Raw genomic sequence first — 6,221 nt, forward strand, 5'->3', positions numbered from 1 at the left:
ATGCGGCAAAGCTGCGCAGCCGCCGCTGCTCTCCGAGTGCCATCGCCGAAAGGTCTGACGCAGCTGGCAGAGGGGGGCAGAGGGGGCAGAGCCCGCAGCCACATGTGTCCGGGCAGAAGAGACAGGGCCCGGCTTTCCAGACCGGGAGCAAAGCCCCTCGCTGGGCTGCGGGGGGCACAGGCAACCCCCGACCGCAGGCAGAAGCTCCCAGGGCCCCGAGGATGTACCCCGGAGCGGGGGAGAGCAAGGCTGTTTTCTTCTCACTGCCCTCCCCGCTGGCAATTAGCAGCCTCCAATCACACGAACAGCACCGCTGCCTGTTGAAGTAATTACTGCCTAACGAGGCGGAGCCAGCTTGGTCGGATCCCAGCCTCCAGCTCGGGTCTGGCTGGAGGAGGGAGTTTGGGGATGCTCAGCACAAGTTTGGGCTGCAGAGCGGGAAGGCATCGGGCTTTTGCCTCCAGCTTGGGAAAGGTGGAAGGGGTCAGACTCAGGATGCACGTCTTCCTCCAAGCCAGCGCTGAGATGATTCCATTCCTGGCTCACTCCATTTCCCGGGGACAGCCCAGCTCCTGCTCCCCTTCCTCCAGCAGCTCCCTGTGCCTGGCAGCACCTCTCTGTTCTGAACCCATGAGCCAAGTCAGGAGCAGGAGGAGGTTTGAATCCCCCAAACTGCTCGAGCTCACTCCTCACCCTTCCTTGGCCACCCCTTGTACAAAAGTCCGTTTCCCTGGGGAAGCTGAGATCTGGATAAAGTGGGAGAGGGACAAGGGACAATCCCCACCCTTTTACTTTGTATTCTAATCTTAAAACTCCTTTCACGACATGATCCCCTGGGAAGATGCTGCCCAAGACCAAAGGCATTGGGGAAAGTTGTTTGGGGAATGCTGATGGGGAAAGTGGTTTGACCCCATGCAATCACCTCTTGCTGAGTTTTTTCCCCTGGATTTTTCCCCCTCTGGATTATCGTGCTGGGGCAGTGGGAGCTGTGGACAGAGGAGCCTCCTCAGCCTCTGCCATGCAGGGCTGCCCACACCACAGGGGGATGGAGCAGGCAGGAGCAGGCAGGAGCAAAGTGCTGCGTTTTGGCTTTTATAGACTATTACTGATAATGGAGAAGAACAAAAATGCTTTAAAATAAAGCACTCGAGGGCGTCAGCCTAAGCGTTAAATAGGCTTCTGCTAAAATGCTGCTTCCACTGAAAAAGCTTCCTGATTTGGATTCGAGGCATTACCCTGCTTGGGAGAAAGCTGGAGCTTTGATAAAGCCAGGGGGACAGGCAGCACCATCCCGGGAATGGGGCTCTTGTGCTTCTCCTGCGGTGTGAGATTGCTCCCACCTGGCAGTCAGGATGCTCCTTGCTCAGCTCACTCCCGCCCATGCAGAAATGCCTCAGGAGAGCACAGTCCCCCTAAATTTCAGGCTTTCCATCCCTGTGAGGAGCAGTGCTGCCCCTGCAAAACACACAGAGGATTTTGCAGTGTTAATGGGCAGCACAACGGCAAATGTGTAAACTTTTACTGCTCTGGAGAGTAAACAGAGAGTTTGGGGAGCAGACACTTCCCATTAAGACACACTAATGAAACGTGGAAATGTTTTAGTGTGCTGTAATTTTATATATTTTTGAGCGCAGCTGCAGTGCTGTTCCATTTGTGGCTAATTTAAGCACAATTAAACCAGGCTAAATTACAGCCAAGTATACACCAGAGGAACTGATGTGACTAAGGATGTGTCCAGGGGCCCTAAATCTTGCTGACCTTGCTGTCACCGTTCAGGGTGGTTTGCAAGCTGGGTCAAGAACTGACAGCTCCTGGAGCTCGCCCCAAGGTCACAGCAGAGCCCTGAGGACAATGGGATCTTCCAGCCAGGGTGGGGCAAGTACCCAACGCCTCCCACGGGCTCCAGAGCTGTTGGCGGTATCTGGGTGTGTCTGGCTCTTGGAAAGGTCCTCTTCCCTGCTGGCTGTTGTTGTGAGCTTGGATGAGCCCAAGGCTGTGGCAAACCCTTCCTGCTTGGCCAGAGACCCCCACTCCCCCTTGCAGCAGCCCTGATGTCCTTTCTGGGTCACCTCCTCAGCCCCAAATTACCTGGCTAATGCTGAGGCTGCATCCACACATCACCCCACGTGCCTCCTGGGGAGGCTGATTCATCTCAGAAAAAAAAGCCCTAATTTTTCTGGAGAATGAAGGAACTGGTGGGATTTTGTTCTTCCTTTTGGGTAAAGGAGGAAGAGAATACCTGGAGGCTGGGTTGTGCCCGCTGGTATCACCTCCTCAGCATCCTGAGCTGGGTTGGTGGCTGCACTGCTGGGTCCTGGCTCCCTTCAGCAGGGAGGGAGTCCTACAGCCTTGGGTCCTGCATGGTTTAGGGTGCAGAGCCTGTTCTCAGCAGTTTGGGGGTGGTTTGTACTGCTCTGGTTAGCTGAGGATTAGCTGGCCTTGCACCAGTAAGGGTTGCTCCGAGGGTTTCAAAAGCGCCAGCAGTCAGCTCAGTGCTCCTGCAGCCCCCGGCACAGGGAACTGCCGGCTTTCCCAAGGGCTTTTCTTGTTGATTAAGGCAATTGCAGTAAATCCCCTGTGACAACTGGTTTCCAGCTGAACCAGGTTAGACCCAATTCAGCTCAGGGAGAGCAGGGCTGACATCCTCCCACAGCCTTTAGGGATGCTCCTTGTGCCTGGAGGCACCGTGCCCCTACAGATCTGTCCCCCACCTTTCCTCCAGGCCGATGGGCACCAGGCTTGGCACAGGAACAGCAGGATAGGGTCCAGCACGGCCAGGATTGTCCTACTCAGCCTTGCTGCAGGACTCACATTCCACTTTCACCTTCATCCGTGCTTCTCCCCAAAATCTGGGGCGGAGGCAGCACCACCCACTGCCCCTCCGGCAGTCAGGGGTGATGGGGAAGGTGACTCCGTGCCCCACCTGCCTTAACACCCACCCGGCTCCTCCTCTGGGTCCCTTCGGCTGACAGCAGAACCCACACACAGCCCCCTCTGCTCCTGCTGCCTCTTTACAAGCCCCGTTAACCAGGCCACGCCTCATCAACTCCAATTAGCGGACAGGTCGTTTCCCTGAGCCATCAGCCAGCTCCATCGCCCGCGGCCCGGTGAGTGCTGCCTCGGCATCCCCTGGTGCTGCTGGTCCAGCGCCCGGCAGGCACGGATCCCACGAATCCCAACGCTGGAGGAGGCTGCAGCCGGGGCCAAACCTCCCCAGTGCGGCCGCCAGCTCCGCTCTAATTAATCCAATTACAACACTGCGTTGGCGGCGCAACCGGTGGATTAATTGCGGTTCGTTCCAGGTAGATGGAGGCGGAAACATTCAAACAGGCTTCTTGTTTCCTGTTAACTGTGCAAAGCCCAGGCTCAAAGCTGCTGGGATGGAAGGAATCCTGCCACCAGCGTCATCGTCGTTGGGACAGCAAGGAGCTGGGTGCCTGCAGAGCCCTCGCATCGCTCCCAGAAACAAATCCTTGCCTGAGACTAAAAAAAAAACAAAGATTAGGGGGACAACGCTGGGAGCAGGAGTACAAAGTAAAAGGCTGCTTGCTCTCAGACACGCACATATATATATATATATATATATTCAATAGAATAAGCCGGAGATTATTGGAAACAACTAATTGTTCATACTGTCAAAGAGATGAAAGTGTCAGAAGTAAATAGATGCCCGTCACGATTCAGCGCTCATTAAGGCAGGAGAAGGATTCATTTCATATGCATGATTAACTCCTGGCCACTGATGATTTACACAGCAGATGATCAAAGGAGAATTAATTATTGCACAAATCGGGCTGCTGCCAGCCTGGCCCCGGTCCCCAACGCCACTGCCGACGGCACAGCCCGTGGCCCCCAAAACCAGAATCGCCCTGGCCACTGCTTCCCCAGGCCATGCCTGGACCCAGCCATGAGCTGTTTGCCCTCAGAGCTCTCAACTCATCGAGCCCCCATCACTGCCCAGCATCCCGAGGATCCTGGGACACCAGACACCGTCAGCATCACTGTGAACGTCGGAGGGTTTCCAGCTCACCAACACCCACCCCAATCATCCCCTCCCCGTTAGCGTTAGCAGTAATTAACCCAGGGAAGGTGTCTCTCCACTTGACACCTTTTTTTTCCCTTGTGATTGAGTCGCTCTCTGTTACAAATCCAATCTGTAATTAAAGGACGGAACTCCACTCCCTTCACCTGATTTATTTTTTAATACCGTCTCCTTTTGATCTCGTTTCTCTCTTAATTAAATTATGAGCTCTGAATCAACACCACTACCGAAGGTGCTCTGCCTCACTCACTTCCCTCCTCCAAGAGGGAAATAGTATCTCCAAATCCTGAGGACAGGGAATCACCAAGAGTTACAGGAAACAGCAGCTCTGCTCGTGCTGGCATTTCATGAGGAGCACAGGGGCTGCATCCTGGTGGGCTCATGGAGAGGAAACATGAACCCCCCCGGACCAGGTGGGGAGCAGGAAGCGATGCTGTGGGATGATTTTGCAGCCACTTTTGTCCCTGGCAGGTGATGGAGGACATGGGGCAGCTAGGAGAAGCATCACTCTCCTGCCTGTGCCCAGTCTCAGGGATGGGAAACCCTGCTGGAAATAACACCTGGACTCTGCTGGGATGGTCCATCTTTGGGAACAATCGGTTGTGAATCCGCAAAGGCCCTGCAGCACTCACCAGCTCCGGGATCTCAGCCCATTCTCGAGCATCCCTGGCATGTGTGGTGCCTGTCCCCGCATCTGTCCTGCACCATGGCACCCCCGTGCCCTCCAGGCCTGCTTCTCCTGCACTTCCCCTCTCAGCTCTGAGGCCACCACGAAGGGACAGTCGGATGTCAGCCACCTGAGCCAGCAGAGCCCTCCCCCACCGCGGACACGCGGCACGGCCGGCGCGCATCCCTGCGGCTGCAGGAGGGGCAGGGAAGCCGTGTGTCCCCGGGACCAGGATGGGACAATAACTATCGCCCTATCGCCGTGCAGTCTGGGTGGTGACAGAGCTTTTAATGACGGATAATGGTGGTTTGCATTTAAATGCACCGCACTGTTGACTCATGACTGCAGTAACACCGGGACAGGAGGAATAAATGAGGGAGGGCTCCCAGGAGCCTCATCCCACTGGAAGCATCTCCTGCGGACACCCCAGAGTGAGGGCAGGGGAGGCGGCACAGACGCCTCTGCCTCATCCCCTCACTGAGTGCAAATGAGCCCGATGCCAATTTAATGAACTGCTGATGACTATCGCCTTTATTTTTAAATCTGAATTCCCGCAGGAGTCACCTTCAGCAGGGAAGCAGCCCTTCCCCAGTGACGGGAGCGTGGATTGATTGCCTGTATCTGATTAGCAATTACACTCGGCGCACTTCAGTGGTAAATACCAGCACCCTGGGCTAGGCACGAGGTGATGGCAGATTGTGGGGTCCCGGGGGAGAGGGCTGGGGGGCCGGGAGCCTGCAGGGCTGGGACCCTGGGTTCGGTGCCTGCACAGTGCAGAGCCGGGGGCGACAGGCACCTCCCGGCTGGAGGGGACAGTCCCTCACATGATTTGCTACCCAAAGATTGTGAAGGCTCCGTGTGGTGGGCTGAGCTCACCACCCTTCCCTCCCCCAGGATAACTCTCTCCTGCTGCCGCCGAGCTGGTACTTATAGGCGTTTATGAATTGTGCCTTTAATAAGGCGCTGGAATGTTTGCCCCATAAATTCTAAAGATCAGATTTATGGATGAGCTTTTACTGACATTACAGACTACTAATAAATCGGTTAAACCTACAGAGAAGATTGTACTGCCCCATTTTACGATGGCACAGTAAGCATATAAAAAGGCCCATAAGGCAGCAAAGCAGCTGGGGGTGGTGATGCCTGGCCACCGTGGCAGAGGGGCCATGTGCTGTGTCCCCCAGGCCACCTGCCCTGCTCAGGAAGCCACCAGCCATCCTTCTCGGTGGGGCTGTGGGACGCCCGGGGCTGAATGAGCAGCCCGCCAGCTCTTGCAGCAAAGCCAGGGATCCCAGCACATCCCCACTTCCCTGGAGGCAGAGGTGCCTCAGGGGAAGCAGAGTCAGTGCCGAGGCACTCGAGAGGGTGGAAGGGACACAGAGGACGCTGCTCCGACCGTGCTGCCTCCTCTGCTCAGGAGAGGAGCTATTTGCAGAGCCGTCTGCTCTGAGTGCGCAGCTATTTCTGGGAGAGGCTTCATTGAGAAATGCCATCTGGAGAAAGGCGGCAGCG

At 55.9% G+C, this 6,221-nt stretch overlaps 1 long non-coding RNA gene across 1 annotated transcript in view; it reads right to left on the bottom strand.

Moving 5' to 3' along the window:
* Positions 1-1,594: 1,594 nt before the first annotated feature.
* Positions 1,595-6,221, bottom strand: part of LOC108449693 — a 38,575-nt gene continuing 33,948 nt past the window's right edge. Inside the window, exon 6 of the long non-coding RNA XR_001865958.1 lies at positions 1,595-3,483. This is a non-coding gene — a long non-coding RNA (uncharacterized LOC108449693). The remainder of the gene's footprint in view (positions 3,484-6,221) is intronic.

This window comes from Corvus brachyrhynchos, unplaced genomic scaffold (assembly GCF_000691975.1).
Source record: "Corvus brachyrhynchos isolate BGI_N302 unplaced genomic scaffold, ASM69197v1 scaffold19, whole genome shotgun sequence".
NCBI lineage: Eukaryota > Metazoa > Chordata > Aves > Passeriformes > Corvidae > Corvus > Corvus brachyrhynchos.